This window comes from Macaca fascicularis, chromosome 13, assembly GCF_037993035.2.
Source record: "Macaca fascicularis isolate 582-1 chromosome 13, T2T-MFA8v1.1".
Taxonomy (NCBI): Eukaryota; Metazoa; Chordata; class Mammalia; order Primates; family Cercopithecidae; genus Macaca; species Macaca fascicularis.
In genome coordinates this window covers 6,767,657-6,785,550 of record NC_088387.1, presented here as the reverse complement: position 1 = coordinate 6,785,550, position 17,894 = coordinate 6,767,657, and the positions used below count along the sequence as shown (strand labels likewise).

General features: G+C 40.1%; 1 protein-coding gene across 1 annotated transcript in view; it reads right to left on the bottom strand.

Moving 5' to 3' along the window:
- The window catches only part of IL1RL1 (interleukin 1 receptor like 1), a 34,343-nt gene extending 17,767 nt beyond the window's left edge, over positions 1-16,576 (bottom strand). The window contains exon 1 of the mRNA XM_005575158.5: positions 16,482-16,576. The gene's annotated coding sequence lies outside the window, so the exon portion shown is untranslated. The remainder of the gene's footprint in view (positions 1-16,481) is intronic.
- Positions 16,577-17,894: the final 1,318 nt, after the last annotated feature.

The following is a 17,894-nucleotide window of genomic DNA, read 5'->3' as shown; positions in this document are numbered from 1 at the left end:
CTCCTTCCTGCTTCACCCAATCCTCCCCTCCAAAAACCAGAAGACCCGTCTGAATGGCTATTATTAAAAACTCAAAAAACAGCAGATGTTGGGATGGATGTGGAGAAAAGTGAATGCTTATACATTGTTGCTGAGAATGTCAGTTAGTTCAATCTCTATGGAAAACTGTATGAAGGTTTCTCAATGAACCAAAAATAAAACTACCATTCACCCCAGAAATCTCACTACTTTTCTAAGGAAAAGAAATCATTATATAAAAAAGACCCCTCTCCACCACTACTAGTATGTTCACTGCAGCGCTGTTCACAAAAGGAAAGTCATGGAACCAACTTAAGTGTCCATCAATGGTTGACTAAAGAAAATGTGGTACCTATGCACCAAGGATTACTGTGCAGCCATAAAAAGAATGAGATTATGTCCTTTGCCACATGGATGGAGTTGGAGACCATTATTTTCAGTGAACCAGTTAAGAAACAGAAAACCAAACACCACATGTTCTTACTCATATATGGGAGCTAAACCATGGGTACACATGGACATAAGGTGGAAATAAGAGACACTGAGGACTCCAAAAGTAGGGAGGGTAGGGAGTGATGAATGAAAAATTACTTCCTGGGTACAATATTCACTAATTGGGTAAGACCAATCCCCAATAGTATGCAATATACCTTTGTAACAAACAAGTACCTATACCCTAGAATCTAAAATTTAAAAAAACAAACAAACAACAACAAAAAGAAAAAATCAGAAGAAACCAGCATATATTCAAGGAACAAGTGGAATTTACAAAAGCTTCATGTCTCCAGAACAGAACTTCTGATCTCCTCCAGCCTCCTTGCCTCCCTTGCCCCAAAGAAAAGTCACTGTCTCCCATTGCCTTCTAATCGCAATGATGATAACTCCATGCTGAATGTTGGCTCAGACCAAGACTCCATTTATTATTGACTCTTCTCTTCCTCACATATTGGAAATGCAATCCATCAGGACAACTTATGGTTTCATCTTCAAAGCACATCCTACCTGCAATTACATCTCTCCATTCTCATGGCCACCATCCTTGTCCAATCCACCATGGTCTCTCACTTGGATTTTAATAATTGCTTCTAAATTGCTGTCCCTGCTTCCAGTTGTACCCTCTTAAGTCTATTCCTAAAACAGATACTCTGGAGATTCTGTTAGAACCTAGGTCAAATCAAGGAGGCCTCCAAAGTCTTCCACCTCACCCAGAGGAAAAGCCAACATCTTTACAGAAGTAGGGAGGTCCCACACGATGGAACACCACCAATCACCTCTCTGACCCCTCCCCTCCAATCCCATATCCTCGTTGCTGTTCCTTGAAGGCACTAGGCACACGTTGTTCCTTCCGCCTGGACAGCTTCTTCCCATTACCCACCTCCTCCAAGAGCTAACTTACCTCCTCCAAGTGGGCACTCAGACTGTACATTCTCAATGAGACTTAGCCTGACTACTCAATTTTCTGTTCTTTTTTTTGCTTCTGATTTTTAAAAATTGTGCTGAAATTAACATAACATACAATTAACTATTTTAAAGTGCACAATTTAGTGACATTTGGTACATTCACAGTGTGGTACAACCACTAACTTTATCTAGTTTCAAAACATTTTCACCATCCCCAAGTATAACCCCACACCTATTAACATGAAGTCCCCATTCTTCCTCTTCTACCACAAACCCATAGCCACCACCAATCTACTTTCTGACTCTATGGATTTATCTATTCTGAATATTTCCTATAAATGGAATCACGCAATAAGTGCCCTTTGTGACTGCCTAATTTCACTTAGCATAATCTTTCCAAGTTTTGTTCATATTGTAGCATGGGTCTGTACTTTATTGCTTCTAATGATTGAATTATATTCCACTGCGTGTACCTACCACACTTTGTTTATCCATTCATCCGTTGATGGGCATCTGGGTTGCTTCTAGCTATTGACTATTTTGAATAATGCTGCCATTAGTGTCCAAGTATTTGTTTGAGTTCCTGACCAATCAATTTTGAATTACAATGTCTCCTCTCCCATTCCCCATCTCCTTAACCTGCTCCAATCTTTTTCTAAGGCATTCATCACTGTCTAACATTCTAATTATGCATCATGTTTATTATTTTCTGTTTTATTCATTGGAATATGACCTCCAGAAGGCAAGATTATTTTTGTGAGTTTTGTCTATTGATATAGCTCACGTGCCTGGAAGAGCACAAAGTAGGTACTCAGAAATGTTTATTTATTATTATTATTTCTGAGGCAAGGTCTCACTCTGTCACCCAGGCTGGAATGCAGTGGTGCAATCATGGCTTACTGCAGCCTCCATCTCCCAGGCTCAGGTGATCCTCCCACCTCAGCCTCCAGAGTAGCTGGGACTACATGCACGCATCACCATGCCCAGCTAATTTTTGTATTTTTCATAGAGACAGGGTTTCACCATATTGCCCAGGTTGGTCTCAAACATCTGGGCTCAAGAGATCCGCCCACTTTGACCTCCCAGTGTTGGGATTACAGGCCTGAGTCACCATGCCCAATCTCAGAAATATTTATTGAATGAACCAGTGCAGATGACCAGGGGATGTAATTTGGGATCCAAAAAATAAAGCTTTTATATATGGATCTGAACAAGAGCAGCCTAAATTTTACTATGCTTTTACATCTCTACCCTGAATATCTGTCTTATTCCTTTTATCTTATCGGAAGATGAGACCTGAGTCACTCTTGGGAGGTCCCATGGGAACCGACCACTGTGTAATTTCAAATTAATTCCACAGACCTTACTGCTGTGGTCTGCATTTGTCACCCTTTATTTAGTTCATGTGCATCTTCTTTTGTCCTGAGGTCAGGGTAACCTTATTCTCCCAGCAGCAGAATCAGCTTCTAAAACTTCTATGGAAATCTAAAATCTGCATGGAAAATTAAAGTACTGGAAATACCCAAGACATGGTTAAAGAATAAGAACAAAGTCAGAGAACTTACACAACCTGACCTTAAGACTTAATATAAAAGCTACCATAGTGAAAACAGTGTGGTATGGGCATAAGGGCAGACATATTGATCAAAGAAGAGAGATTCCAGAAGTAGACTCAAAAATATACAGTAAATTAATGTTTGATTAAAATGCCAACATAAGTTTATGGTGAAAAACACTGCCTTCAACACATAATGATGGAAAAATTGACTGTCTATATGAAAAAGCTCTACCTTACATTATACACAAAAATAAAATAAAAATGGATTGTATTACATAATAGAAAATCTTAAACCTGAAGTAGGAACATATTTTTTAAATGGATACAAAAATCACTAATCATGAAAGAAAAATAAATCATAGCTTGGACTTTATTAAAATTAGAAACTTTTCTTCTTCAAAGACATCATTAGAACTTGAATAGACTAAGCCACAGACTCAGACAAAATATTCATAATTTGCACATCAGATAAAAGACTTGTACCTATACTTCATAAATAACTCTTACAAATTCATATGAAAAAGATAAAATAACCCAATTTTTAAAATAAGGAAAAGACTTGAACTGATATTTCACAAAAGGAAATATATCAATGTTCAATAAGCACAGGACCAAGTGCTCAAAGTTACTAGTTATTAGATAAATGTAAACAATTAAAATCACAATGAGATTCTATTTCATAGCTAATAAAAATGTCTGACAATATAAAATTTTGGCAAGGATGTGGTGCACCTAGAACTCTCATGCATCACTGATAGGAGTGTAAAATGATACAATGGACATAGTTTGGCAGTTTCTGATTATATGCTTGCATTACGCTCCAGAAATTCTCCTCCTGGGGATTTACCTAAGAGAAGTAAAAACTTATGCACACAAAAAGACTTGTACACAAATGTTCATACCAGTTTGATTCATATAGCCAAATACTGGAAATAATACCAATGACCATCAGCACATATATGGCTAAACTATTCTACATTCATACAATGGAACACTACTCAGCAAAACAAAACAAAACAAAACAAAACAAATCAAACAAACAAACAAACAAACAAAAAAACACTGATTCACAAAATATAAATGAATCTTAGAAGCATACTGAATGAAAGAAACCAGTTTTAAAAGAATGCATGCTATATGGTCCCATTTATATAATGTTCCCAAACTGCAAGGCCAGTGAGTGGGTACTTAGAATGGAAGACGAAGGGTGGCAATTACTTACAAAAGAGTATGAGAGAGATGTGTGGAATGTGTCAATTGAGATGATGGTTTCAGAGGTGCCATGTGTGGATATTTGTACCCTCCTCACCTCATGTTGAAACAGATCCCCAATATTGAATGTGGGGCTTAAGGGGGAGTGTTTGGGTCATGAGGGTGGATCCCTCATGAATAGATTAATTCCCTTCCTCAATCCCCTCCCTTGGTAGTAAGTGAGTACTCTCTCTATTAATTTCCATGGGAGCTGGCTGTTAAAAAGAACTTGGCACTCCCCCACCCCTTGCTGCTTCTCTCCCATGTGATCTCTGCACATGCCAGCTCCCCTTAACCTTCCACCAGGATTGGAAGCAACCTGAGGTCCTCACCAGATGCAGATGCCCAGTCTTGAACTTTGCAGCCATTAAAATCATGAGCCAAATAAACTTTTCCTTAATAAATTACCCAGCCTCAGGTATTACTTTATAGCAATACAAAACAAAGACAATAGAGTATACATGTATCAAAACTTACTGAACTTTACACTTAAAAATGTGTGTATTTTAGTGTGTATAAATTATATACACTCTACATATATATATATATATATATATATATATATATAAAACCTAACAAAAAGTTAAAGAACATCTACTGTATGGCTCAATAACTTCCCCCCTTACCCAAGAGAATTAACAAACATATCCACAAAACACTTGTAAAAGAATATTCGTAAATGCCATATTCATAATACCAAAAATTAAAAATAATCCAAATGTCTAACAACAGGAGAATGGATCCTTATTTTTTTAATGTAAACTACTCAGCAATGAAAAGGAAGGAAATAGTGATATAATCACAGGATGACTCTCAAAAACAGCATGTTCTGTAACTCTGAGTTTGTTTCGAAACAAAAAATAATAAAGTCTTGCTCCCGACAAAGTATGTTAAGCAGAAGAAACTAAACACAGAAGACTACATATTGTATATCATACCTACAGGAAGCCCAACAATAGGGAAATTATAATCTATCATGCTGGAAACCAGAGAGTATGTGGAAATTTGATTGGAAAGGGGTGAGAGCAACTCTCTGCGAAGAAGAAATACTGTTCTGTGCTGTTGGGATAATTATATGGATGATGATACATGGTGGATATGATTGCTGAATCTCATTCAACTGAATATGTAAGACTGATGCTTTTAATTGAATATTAGTTGTTTCTCAAAGTAAAAGAGTAGAAAATCATATCCTCCCATTATGTAATAGGAAGAGCCCTGTATTGAAGTCGGGAGACCCAGATTCATTTCTGGGGTCTGTCACAACATGATAAATCTCCACTGGAGGCCTTGCCAATATTTTATCATCAAGCTCCTCATAATAAGCCAGCTGTAGAGGAAATGGTTCCTTTTCAAAAATTATTCATAGGACAAGTTGTCCTGTGAATAATTCTGGTTTTGATCATTTTTCCCTCAAAACCTTTAGCTAAGTTTCCCCTCTCAATTTATTTCCACTTTTTCCATGTAAGATTAAGGGCAATGGGACAGGCAACACAAAAGCATGAAGGACAGCCAGAAGGAGAGCACTGTAGAATGTGAGCAGCTGAAGGCCTGAAGAGCAAAGACTGAGGTTTCCCAAAGAAGAAGGAATTCTGCCTCAAGACTGCAACACAGAAATCCCGCCTGAAATTCCAACTGGCTACCCTATGGAATTCAGAGTCAAGACTACAACACCAACTCTTATCTGAATTTCCGGTCTGCCAGCCTGCCTTGTATCCTTTAGATTGCCAAGGCCCACGATCTCATGAGTCAATTCCTTAAAATAGACAGAGTATAGATAGATTAGGTAGATACATAGATAGATAATCTCCTACTAGTTCTGTTTCTCTGGAGAACTCTAAGACAGCACGTACCAATGACAAGACTAATCAGACTAGTTGTTTGACTTTGGACTGTTTTAAATGTAATTATAGTGAACCACAAAATAATTTTTTACCTTGACCACTTAAGAAAGATTTAATTTTCCTCTTAATCTCCATCATCTCAAATTTACTATGTATTGCTGATATTTCTGTGAAACAATTTCACTTGTGTTTTCTACAATTTCCTTTGCTTGGAAGATTTATGATTCCTTGGTGATTTTGATAGGTTTGAGAGAGAGACTGGGTCATCTACCACCACTGTGCTTCCTCCAGTAAATTCATGTTTGCAGCCTTAAATGTAGATGCATCAAGTAATTATTCAGACCATAAAATATCAGGAGGGTCAGGGGCAGTGGCTATTGACTCATCAGTGGTAAGGATGTCAGTGTTCTAACATCTAACATGGCTGCACATACTGACACTGCATCAACTGGGCTTAGAAAAGCAAATACTGAACCCAGACAACCAGTTGTTCTGCATCAACTGAGCTTAGAAAAGCAGAATACTGAACCTAGACAACCAGTGAGGGTTGTTCTGTTCATGCCAATCACTGCTCCTGTTGCTAGGGATACAGCAATGCACCACACAGAACAAAGGGAAACAATAAAACACCTGCCCTTGTGGAATTTATGTCCTACAGGAGAAGGACAGCAAGTAACATAAAGAAATAAAAATAGTTATAAAAGATTTTAAAGTGTGATCCACTTAAGGAGAAAAATACAGCAGAAGGAGAACAATTTTAGGCCAGATGACCTGGGAAGGCCAACTAGGAAGGAGACATTTAATAAACAGCCCAGGTTGAAGGGGCAGGCAGCATTAAAGCCCTGTCATGGAGACAAGCCCAGTGTGTCCAAGGGTCAGCTGGGAAGCCATGTGGCCCAAAGGGCATAAAGAACTCCACAGCAGTGAGAGCTGATTGGAGAGGGGTAGAGACTAGATTGCGAGTGAGTCACCCTGAGCACCTTGGCTTTTATTCAGTGTGATGACGACCACTGGAGTGTTTCAAGCTGAGGAGTGACATGACCTCTAACTCAACGTAGGTATTAAACACTGTGAGTGTGAAAATACTCTTAAGAATGACAAGGGATGAGGTATCCGGGTGAGACAGAGACGGTGGCTACGACCAGGGCAGGGAAGTGCAGGTGGTGAGACGTGGTTGGGATGCAGATAGATTTTGAGGGTAGAACTAGTAGGACTTCTTAAAATATCGGGGGAAACCAGCCCCCGATAATTCAACATAGCTTCTTTTCTATTTTCCCTAAGTGTTGACCGGTCTGAGAAATAAAGGGAAAGAGGAGTACAAAGAGAGAAATTTTAAAGCTGCATGTCCAGGGTAGACATTACATGTCGGCAGGTTTGGTGATGCCCCCTGAGCTGTAAAACCAGCAAGTTTTTATTAGCAATTTTCAACGTGGAAGGAGTGTACAAATAGGGTGTGGGTCACAGAGATCACATGCTTCACGGGCAATAAAATATCACAAGGCAAGTGGGCAGGGCAAGGTCACAAGGCCAGGGTGAAACTAGAATTACTAATGAGGTTCCCGGTCTCACTGTGCATGCATTGTCATTGATAAACATCTTAGCAGGGTTCAAGAGCAGAGAATTGGTCTGACTAGAATTCACCAGGCTGGAATTTCCTAATCCTAGCAAGCCTGCAGGGACTGCAGGAGGCCAGGGCATGTTTCATCCCTTATCTGCAACTGCATAAGGCAGACACCCCCAGAGCGGCCATTTTAGAGGATGCCCTGGGAATGCATTCATTTCCCGGGACTGTTAATTATTAATATTCCTTACTGGGGAAAGAATTCAGCAATATTTCTCTTACCCGTTTTTGGTAATAAGAGAAATATGGCTCTGTTCTGCCCAGCCCACAGGCAGCCAGATTTTAAGGTTATCTCCTTTGTTCCCTGAAAATCACTGTTAACCTATTCTTAAGGTGCCCAGATTTCATATTGTTCAAACACACATGCTTTACAAACAATTTGTGCAGTGAACGCAATCATCACAGGGTCCTGAGGCGACATACATCCTCAGCTTATGAAGATGATGGGATTAAGAGATTAAAGACAGGCATAGGAAATTATAAGAGAAATGATTGAGGAAGCGATAAATGTCCATGAAATCTTCACAATTTATGTTCTTCTTCTGTCACAGTTTCAACAGGTCCCTCCATTTAGGGTCCCTGACTTCCTGCAACATTGATGGACAGGATATGAGAGCAGTCAAGAGAGGTTTGGGGCCCTGAGTAACTGGTCAAATAGGGTTGCTAGTTAATGAATGAGGAAATGGTAGGTGGTGTAGGTTTTAGAGTAGGATTACACTAGTTTTGGCCATATTCAGCTTGACACTGCATTAGACACAAAACTGGAGATGTGAACTCATCGGTAGGATGAATATTTGCTTCTGAAATTTAGGAGACATATCGGGCTAGAGATATAAATTTGGGATATGTCAGTGTATAAATGAAATTAAACCCATGAGACCAGGTGAGATCTTCAAAAGAGTGGAAGTAGCTAGGCCATGAGGGCACAATAGAGCAACTTCTGATTTTCACTGTAAAACATCCCAGAGAATAAGTGTTCATCCTTCCCTGAAGGACGAATTTGGATCTCTACATCCAACACTGCAGACGTGGTGAGCATCTGGCATGAAGTGACCCTGAGTTCTGACCCAGGTCAGCTGCACTGCCCCCATCAGCTTAAAGATGACACTGGGGTACACACAAACCAAAGCTGTGTGAGAAGGCATTGTATAGGCACCAAACATGTTTTTGCTTTTTTCCCCACCATGGGGTAAAAGAAAATAATTCAGGACAAAACCTAACCCACAGATATTAAGACATTTTTGTTTTGAAGGTCTCCTTATAGTTTATTACAAGGTAACAGAAAGAGAATAAAGAAAAGTTTTTTTTTTAAAATGCAAAAGAAAGGGCTGGGCATGATGGTTCACACCAGTAATCTCAGCACTTTGGGAGGCTGAGATGGGAGGACTGCTGGAGCCCAGGAGTTCAAGATTAGCCTGGGCAACATAGTAAGTCCCCATCTCTACAAAAAATTTAAAAATTAGTCTGGCATGGTGGCACATGCCTGTGGTCCCAGCTGCTTGGGAGGCTGAGGCAAGAGGATCACTTGAGCCTGGGAGGTCAAGGATGCAATGAGCCATGATCATGTCACTGCACTCTAGCCTGGATGACAGAGTGAGATCTTGTCTCAAAAATAAATAAAGATAAAAAAGATACTGATGATGCACCCCAAAATTCTATAAGGGCAGAAATCCAGCCTTATGGCCTGCTGGATCACTATAAGCACCCAGCATACTAACTGACACTGAGTCGGTGGTTAATAAATACTTGGTAATTGTTTGAAAAACACAACTCATAAATCCACACCTACATGTACATTTTATCCCCTGATCAAATGTATTTAAGTGTGAAGGCTAATATTTACTTTTCATTTTGTTGCATCCCCCTTTCTTTTCTGTTTCTCTTCTGTGACTGTACTGCATAACAGTTGTTCTCATTGACAATATTTGTATCTAAAAAAATTGTTCCATCAAAGCATATTTGTTAAGAGAAACAGTTGAATCTTAGCTAGCAGAGGCAGTTGGTTACTCATCACTAGCAAAGGGGAGGGAGATATATTTGTGATTATACAGCATTTGTGTTTTCAAAATGTGTCCTATGGACAGTCACTTCAGGATATTTTAATTGACTTCTCAGTTAAAAAAAAAAAAAAGTGTAAGAAATGTACAGCCAAACACATTGAAATAAGTTCTATTCCCAAAGGACCTTTGAAACCTTTTAATAAGCAGATATTTCTAACCACCAGGAAGATATAGCCTGCTGAGTTTTCTGAGCTGATTTACTTAATTTTTAACTCTTTTATCTTAGAATCTCTTGTTTGTTTTGCTTTGTTTGTTTGTTTTGCAATAACATTATAGAATTTGAATCCACTTTGGAAACACTGCATTGTTTCTTTAAATTTCAATTTTGTTAATAATTAGTTTAAATTATGATGTCTTTATGCTGTTGTCAATATCACCAATTACCACCATGTTGCTTAGGAATCCCCAGTCCTGCATCTTCCCCTTACCTTGAGCTATAAGCAGCCTCTGTCAAAGTGGCACAATTCCTCCAACATCTTTCCTCAGGACCCACAAGCTACTGCTTCACATCTCCTCTTCTCTCCACCACCTCAAGTTTCAGTCCTTGAAGCACTTTTCTTTCCTGTCCACACTCACTCCCCACATTATGTCATCCAGTTAACTGGTTTGAAACACCATCTCTATACTGATTACACTCTTGCAGTTACACCTGCCATCCACACTTTTCCTCTGAACTTCAGGTTCACATGTCCACCTGCTGACTCGACGTCTTCACTTGTCTATATTCCAGACATTACAAAATTAACCTAACCAAGAATGACTCCCTTTTCTTCCTCCCAAAATCTGCTCTTCCAACCATCCTTTTCATCTTGGTTGATGGCAATGTCATCTTTTTTCAGCTGCACAGATCAAAATCCTTGGAGGCATCCTTATACCTCTCTTTCTCTGGCACATCACTCTCAAGTCACCAGTAAGTCCCAGTGAATCTACTTTCCAAATACAGCCAGAACTCAGCCATGTGAGCACTTCTCATGGCCATCTCTCCTGATCCAAGCCACCACCATTGCACTGGTCCTTCCCTTGTCCCCTGTAATTGATTTTCAAAACAGAAGCCAGAGTGATCCTTTCAAATTACTCTTCTCCTCAAACCTCTGCTTTACCCAACAAAAGCCAAATTGCTTGCAATGAACAAGAAGACCCTCTAGGGGTCTGCCCCCCCTCACCTCTCTAATTTACATCCTGCTACAACTCAATCTTAACTCCACAACACGTGCACTTTTGTCCTTCCTGTTGCTTGGCCTCCCGAGCCTGCTCCCACCTCAGGGTGTTGCACCAACTGTTTACCCTCTCTTGCATTTTCTTCCTCCAGGTGTCTGTGTGATTCACTCCCTCACTTTCTTAATGAGGTCTGTTCTCCCCAACCCTTTGACTAACTAATGCTGTGCTCCCAATCTTCCTAACTCTGCTTGATTTTTTTTCCTCCATGGCATTTATAACTTGCAACACACTGAACACCTGACTTAAACATCATGTATATTTCCCGTTTTGTTCATTTATGTTTCCCCTAGGAGATCCTCAATAAATACATATTGAATTAAAAATAAATGAATGGTCTATGGTTGAGTTTATATGAGGATCAAGTTTCTCTCTAAATGTATGTTTACTGAAATCAAATCCTTTTTTAAATTTTTATAATAGATATGAGAAAATTTTTATAAGTTAAAAATCTACGAAGTAATTTACATACTGAGTTTGTTCTCATTTTATGTGGAAAAAAAATCACAAAATTATATTTACTCATCAACTACCACTTTGTAAAGCTATACATGGGAGAAAGTCTAATAGGGAACATAGAACATTAATCAGCTTTGTTGTATTAAAGAAGTGAGTTGATGAATTACATTTTTTATTATTCTTAAACTACCTGTAAGAGTGTAATATTGTTTGGGTAATTACAGTGCATTTTAAAATGTATTTTGCTGAAACATTTTAATTTTAAAGAAACTGCTCTGATTTTAAAATATTGACCTTATAAGCAGCTAAGTGTACATGAAAACATCATTCAATGGAAAATAATAAAAGAAGACATGGAAATAATACAAGTACTGAGAGAGTTGTACAATTTCAGAATGCTTTGAATCAATCAAATTTCTAAGTTGATCCATCATTATACTGGAAGTTTGACACTCAATCAGAATCAACTTTGCCAATTACAAAGAACTCTTCTTTGGAATTTTGGTTTCTAAGGGTCACACTTTTTGCAATATAATAGTTTGTCTCTTAAATAGTCTGTATCTACTACTAATAAATAGTAGCTGGGTATCCATATTATGTAACAGAAGGGAAATGAAATTGTACATTTTTTTAGGTAATTCTGGGAAATTTTTACATAATTTTAGATAAATCTCCTGGTAATTCTGAAATACCATTGTGGTTGAAAATGGGCTATATTGAAAGGTTTGATTGCTTTAAAAAAAAATTAAACTCCCACTTCTCTTCCAAGTTGCTGCAAGATGAAATGCTCCTTTCTTTATCTACCTTGTTCTCCCCTTCTCTGAAGAAGGAAATTCTATCATAGAGCCCAGGAACCTGAGCAACTGTGTTACTTATTTTAGATCCTTGGTCATTCTAGATTTTCTCAGGTTCAGTGAGAGAATATTTATGCCCACCAGATTACATAAAAAGCATGAGATGAGGTTTGGGAAATAGGATAAAGACTTATAAACTGGAATTCGGGATGTGGTTGATGGAAAGTCTTAAGGTAAATAAGCATATCTCAACTCAGGGACAGACAAGTCTTAGCAGCTCTCCTCTTATCAAACAAATCTTATTTCCATTTTCTTTCCATTTTTCTGTGCTCAAGACATGTTTAGCTAACTGTAGAGACATGCCAAAGACAATCAAATCCTTTTTTATGTGAATATCAGATTTAAGAATGCTTTCCTCATAAGGGTGAAACTAGAAATCAGAGGTGAGTGAATTAGCCCTGGATCTGACCCAGCGACCAGAGGCACAAACCATCACTGGCAGATTGAGATAAGGGGAGGATGAAAGTGGCAGCAAACAGCCTGAAGACAAAGAAAATGGAAAAACCAAAAGGAGCCACGTTTACATTAGACCTCTAATTTCCTAAAAATACTCCCCTAATGAAAGCAGGAGCCAAACCCACTTTAAGTAATTCATTTGGTTGCTATGTTTGAGGAATGTGTTAGTTTCAAAAATCTTAATGTAGATTATTTTTGAAAAGGTTGTTCACTTTGCATGGGGGCTAGTTTTCTAGATAATTCCTCTAAAGGGTGATTTTTCCGGTGTCTTCAGGGTTTGTGTGTACGTTTGTGATCTGGCACAGACTACTCAGGGAGCATAAAGCAGCTCAGATTTCCAGAAACCACTACTCAAGAAAAAAAGGCAAAATGAAAAGAAAGTAATTTTGAACATTACAACCCCAAATCAAACAAGGTTTTGCTCAAGAAGAAAAAAATGATGAGGGAATTCCTCACTAAAGTCTCAGTCTTTACCCATAAGTTCACTGTTCCTAAAGAGTCATGAAATCCAAGAAAACTTGTCCTCAACATGGGCATCAAGAGACTCTGATTTTCTTTATAGTTTGAGGTCTCTGCTCAGATGGTGAATCAAAGACATTCAGCTATAGTGTGGGGTTCTTTTAGCCAAGCTTGCAGCAAAAGGTACATGATATTTTCTGATCGTAACACCCCAGAGTGAAGAGGAATTACAGAAATGGTGACTGGTCCTGTGGGTGGACAGGGAGAGTGGAGATTGGGGAGGATGACCAGCAACCCCAGGGGCATCGACATCATCCCATTCCTTTTCCCCATGGCATACACCCCCATTCAGGGAGCCTCAGTTGGGTGGCAGTGGGGCTGAGAGGGCAGAGGCCCCATTACTCAATGACTCTGACCTCAGACACTCCATCACACTTTGACTGCAAGGCTCCCGAGAGGAAGGCATAGGATGTGTGGAATCCTCATTAAGGGAAAAATGTCAGACTGGCAGTACCAAGGGAAAGCAAAGAGAGAAAGCAGGTAAACTGTAAGTCTGCCTTTCTTCATGGCCCAGGACACATAGCTCTTCTGAGCAAATAACTCACAGTCTTCTTGCACCCAACTGTCACCAAACACCTGCAAGTTAGCTCACTACAACTTTGGCATTATCAGTACTGTACATAGCACCCTGGAGCCCAGGAACTATCCTATAAATATCCAGCAAGCCTTTGTTTCTTTGCAGTCAGCTCCTCTCTGGCTGTGCTGCCCGTTGCAACCTTGTAATGTATTTTCATACTTTCTCTAATAAATCTGCCTTTCTTTATCTACAACTGTCTTAGTAAATTATTTTACCCCTGTACCACCAGCCCAGATAGTTGTCGCTCACCTATGACAGGGAAGTATTCATTCCAATCATAGAATGAGCTCAAAATTGGCCCCTCATATCCACACTTAAGTCATGTTTAACTAAGTTGTCACAGACAAAAGTGGTCTTAGATAGGATCTGCAATTGTTGAAATTAAAGACTACCCACCTGATAAGTTATCAAGTCTTCTCTAAATCTCAGTTACATCTTGGTGGACACCATCTTTATTCTGTGTTTTTCCATTAGGACAGCATCCCCTTCTACCCAGGGCTCAGTCACACCCAACTCCAGAGCCAATGCCACAGACTCAGCCCAGCCACACACATGCCCAGGTTTAGTCTTGCTGTAGGGAGCCTGGGGTCCTCATCAGCGCTGGTTGGAAGTACAGGATTAGAGTCAGCAAGGACTTGGTTTCATCCCTACTTCACAGCACTATCATAAGAATGGCAGGATATGGTGTGTGGAAAGTGGTTGGCTCAGGGTCTAGCACATAGTCTCAGTAAATGTTGATTGCTGCTGCCGCTATGTTATTTCAAGTGTACTAAGGACAAATACAACCCAGACAAGTTGGAGCCATCCTACCCTTGGCTCACAATATTTTAAAGATGTTTCTGTCATCACCCTATTTCTCCATTCTCCTCTGTGTCTGAGCCAAGGCCTCAGCCTCTATTCAGAATCCAGACGCCCTGCCTAGCTAGCCCTTTCCCTTTTCTCTTGGAACTGGACTCTTGGTTCCTGTTAGATTTTTGTTCTAGGACCAGAGGGATCTTTTCCACCAACCTGTGGTAGGAACCTACTGCACATGCACGCACATGCGCGCACACACACACACTCATGCGGACGCACATGCATACTCCCACAATGGTGGCATCGCCAGTGTCAGAAGACTCTTGCACTGTATCCCCCCAACCAGACTTCATTTGCCCCTTAGACAGCCTGGATGTCAGCCTGGCTCAAAGTCATCACCAGAATCCCTGGGGGGCTCTCCTTTGCAGCTGTCTGCCTCTGCACTCTCAGAAAACCAGGAAGTATGGAGGGATGGGCAGAGAAATATAAACCCTTGTGATTATAGGACAAATATTTTAAAGGACATAGATGAAGAGAGTTCTCCTAGAGGAAAAACAGGTATCTGAAAACCGAAGACATTCCAGATACACTTGAGCTATGCGGCCACATCTCCAAACACAGAGGCACCCAAGTAGAAAAGTAACTTGGAATCAATCTCCTCATCTAAACAATGCATTCAAGAACAGAGAGAACCCCAGGTCCTGCTGGGGATCCTGTAACATTCACATCAGCAGTGCCAGCAGCCTATCTACAGGGCACAGAGATCAAAGTTCCCCAAGCGGGGAAGGAAAAAATTAAGGACAATGATGAGGTCTGACAACATTAAGTGCTGAGTGTTGTCTGAGTAATGCACTAAACCCTTATACCCGGTTAACCTTCAGAAACTCTGATCATGATGTTAGTACTAATATGCTAGTTACCTCTTTGTAAGCAAGGAATCCAAGATTTAAAGACGTAGATGAGTTGCCTAATGTTATGTAACAAGTCAGTGTAAGAGCAGAGATTAAATGAAGATCTGCATTAGTCCAGAGCCTTCTGTCTCCAACACTATGCATGGAATAGCCAAAATGAGATAATCATGTCCATAATGGTATTCAGAAACGATGGCACATGAAGAGTTTGGCCTCAGAATCTGGCAGGAGAATGGTTATAGCCAGACAGAAATATGCCTCCCACTTTCTTATGCCTGGAAGAAATTATAAGGAAAAACTGACATTCAGTGGATAAGGCTTTGGGGGCCAGTTCTGCCATGTCGACCTCTGCAACCCTCTGTTGAGTAGCCTTCAGAGAAAAGAAGAACGGAGCCACCAAGCAGAGGATCAAAGCAGGCAGCCGCAACAAACTTGATCTTACATCAGTCATTCACTCCCCGCCCCTCCGGAAACAATGGCCCTCATTCAGGAGGGCCTTCTCATATCTGCATATCCACCCCCCTCATGTCCCTTCTCTATTTCCTTCTTGCAGAAGGCTACGATCCTGCTTCCTCACCCCTTTGGTCAGCAACTTCTTGCTTCATTAGTTTCGTTTTTTTCCTTCATCTCCATCTGAGTAGATTACACTGCTGGACTTTGTGGATTTCAGAAAGAATAACTCCGGAATAAGAGTACTCTATGTGTATACTGCAAAGCCCCCATCCTTTCTTACCCTCAACCACGTCTTTTCCAACACATGAGACCAAAGTCCCGTATTACACAAATAAGATTTCAAGGGATTTCATCAATCTGTACCATGATTTTCCCACTGGTAATACTACTTTTCTCACAAGCAAAATTGATAACAGTGATTATTATTAACCTCAATTTTGTTCCCTTTGAGATAAAAGTACTTTTGAAAAACACCCCAAAGGCACTTACCCTCATTGGGTTGTACTTGAGTTCTTTCTTCCTCAACTGTCTGCGCACAGTCTCATAACTCGGGAAGCCAATTTCTCTAACAACTTTAGAGCTTTACTAAGTGCAACAGCCACCCTCTATTTAAAAACCTCCCATTTTCTTTATCAGTTAAACGACAGGAACCAGGTTACTGATAAGCTGAACCCGAAGATCACACTGTTAACAAATGTTAACTGCAGTTTTCACCACATTCTCCTCTACTTGAAAGATCTTTGATGAAGTTCTATTTCCAATTTTTACCTTATCTCTATAGATGGTTACATTTTGTCTTAACTATATTTTGCCTTCCTCGCGAGTGACTTTCTCAGCAAAACCTCCCCAACTGCATGTAGGTGGCAGGTCACTCATTTCCCTTAAAGCGAGCTGTGTAGTTGTAACTTCCCTATGGTCACATTTCTAAGAACAACAATGTCCATTTCTGCTGCAAGTTGTTTATTTGGTGTTTTTTTGTTTGTTTCTGTTTTTTTTGGCGGGGGGCGCAGAGCCTCTCTACGTCACCCAGGCTGGAGTGCAGTGGTGCAATATCAGCTCACTCTGCAGCAAGTTTTATAACTGATGCGTCACTGGCAATGTTTTTGAAAACTTTGACACATGTTGTGTGCTTAAGTGTACACCAGACTCTGTGTGCGGTAATTTGGTACATGCTATCCCATGCAATCCTCAGAAGCTAACAGGAGCCTCAGAGAGGCGAATTACATTACCCAAGGTAGCAGCCAGTACAAGGGATATCCGGGATCCAAAGTGTCTATACCTGGGCTTTTTCCATGTGCCCCAGACGGCCTATCTCAGGTGGTTGTAATAGAGATTTATGGACATGAGATGCAATTATTAGAATTCCGGATAAACTAACCTTCATTATCTATGCAATTTTAAAAAATATTGGTGACTTTCAAATAATCAGGATGTGCCATCTGCCAGAGTCCTCCCTAATATAGTAGAGCATGAGATTTAGGGAGAGAACAGCCTAGTTTTCCTCTTCACAGCTGCTTGTCTTTGGGCAAATTTTCTAACCTCTGTCTTGTGTGAAGGGTATTGTTGTCAATACTAAATCAATAACCTATGGAGGGTGTCATCCATATTAATGAACACTGGTGATTTTCTGCTCTATCATATACCCATCCTATCACACCCAGCACAATTGTGTTTAAAATAAAAAACCTTCCGGCCAGGCGTGGTAGCTGACACTGTAATCCCAACAGCCTGGCCAACATGGTGAAACCCTGTCTCTACTAAAATACAAAACATAGCTGGGTGTGATGACGCACGCCTGTAATCCCAGTTACTCAGGAGGCTAAGGCACTAGAATTGCTTGAACCCAGGAGAAAAAGATTGCAGTGAGCCAAGATTGCACCACTGCACTCCAGCCTGGATGAC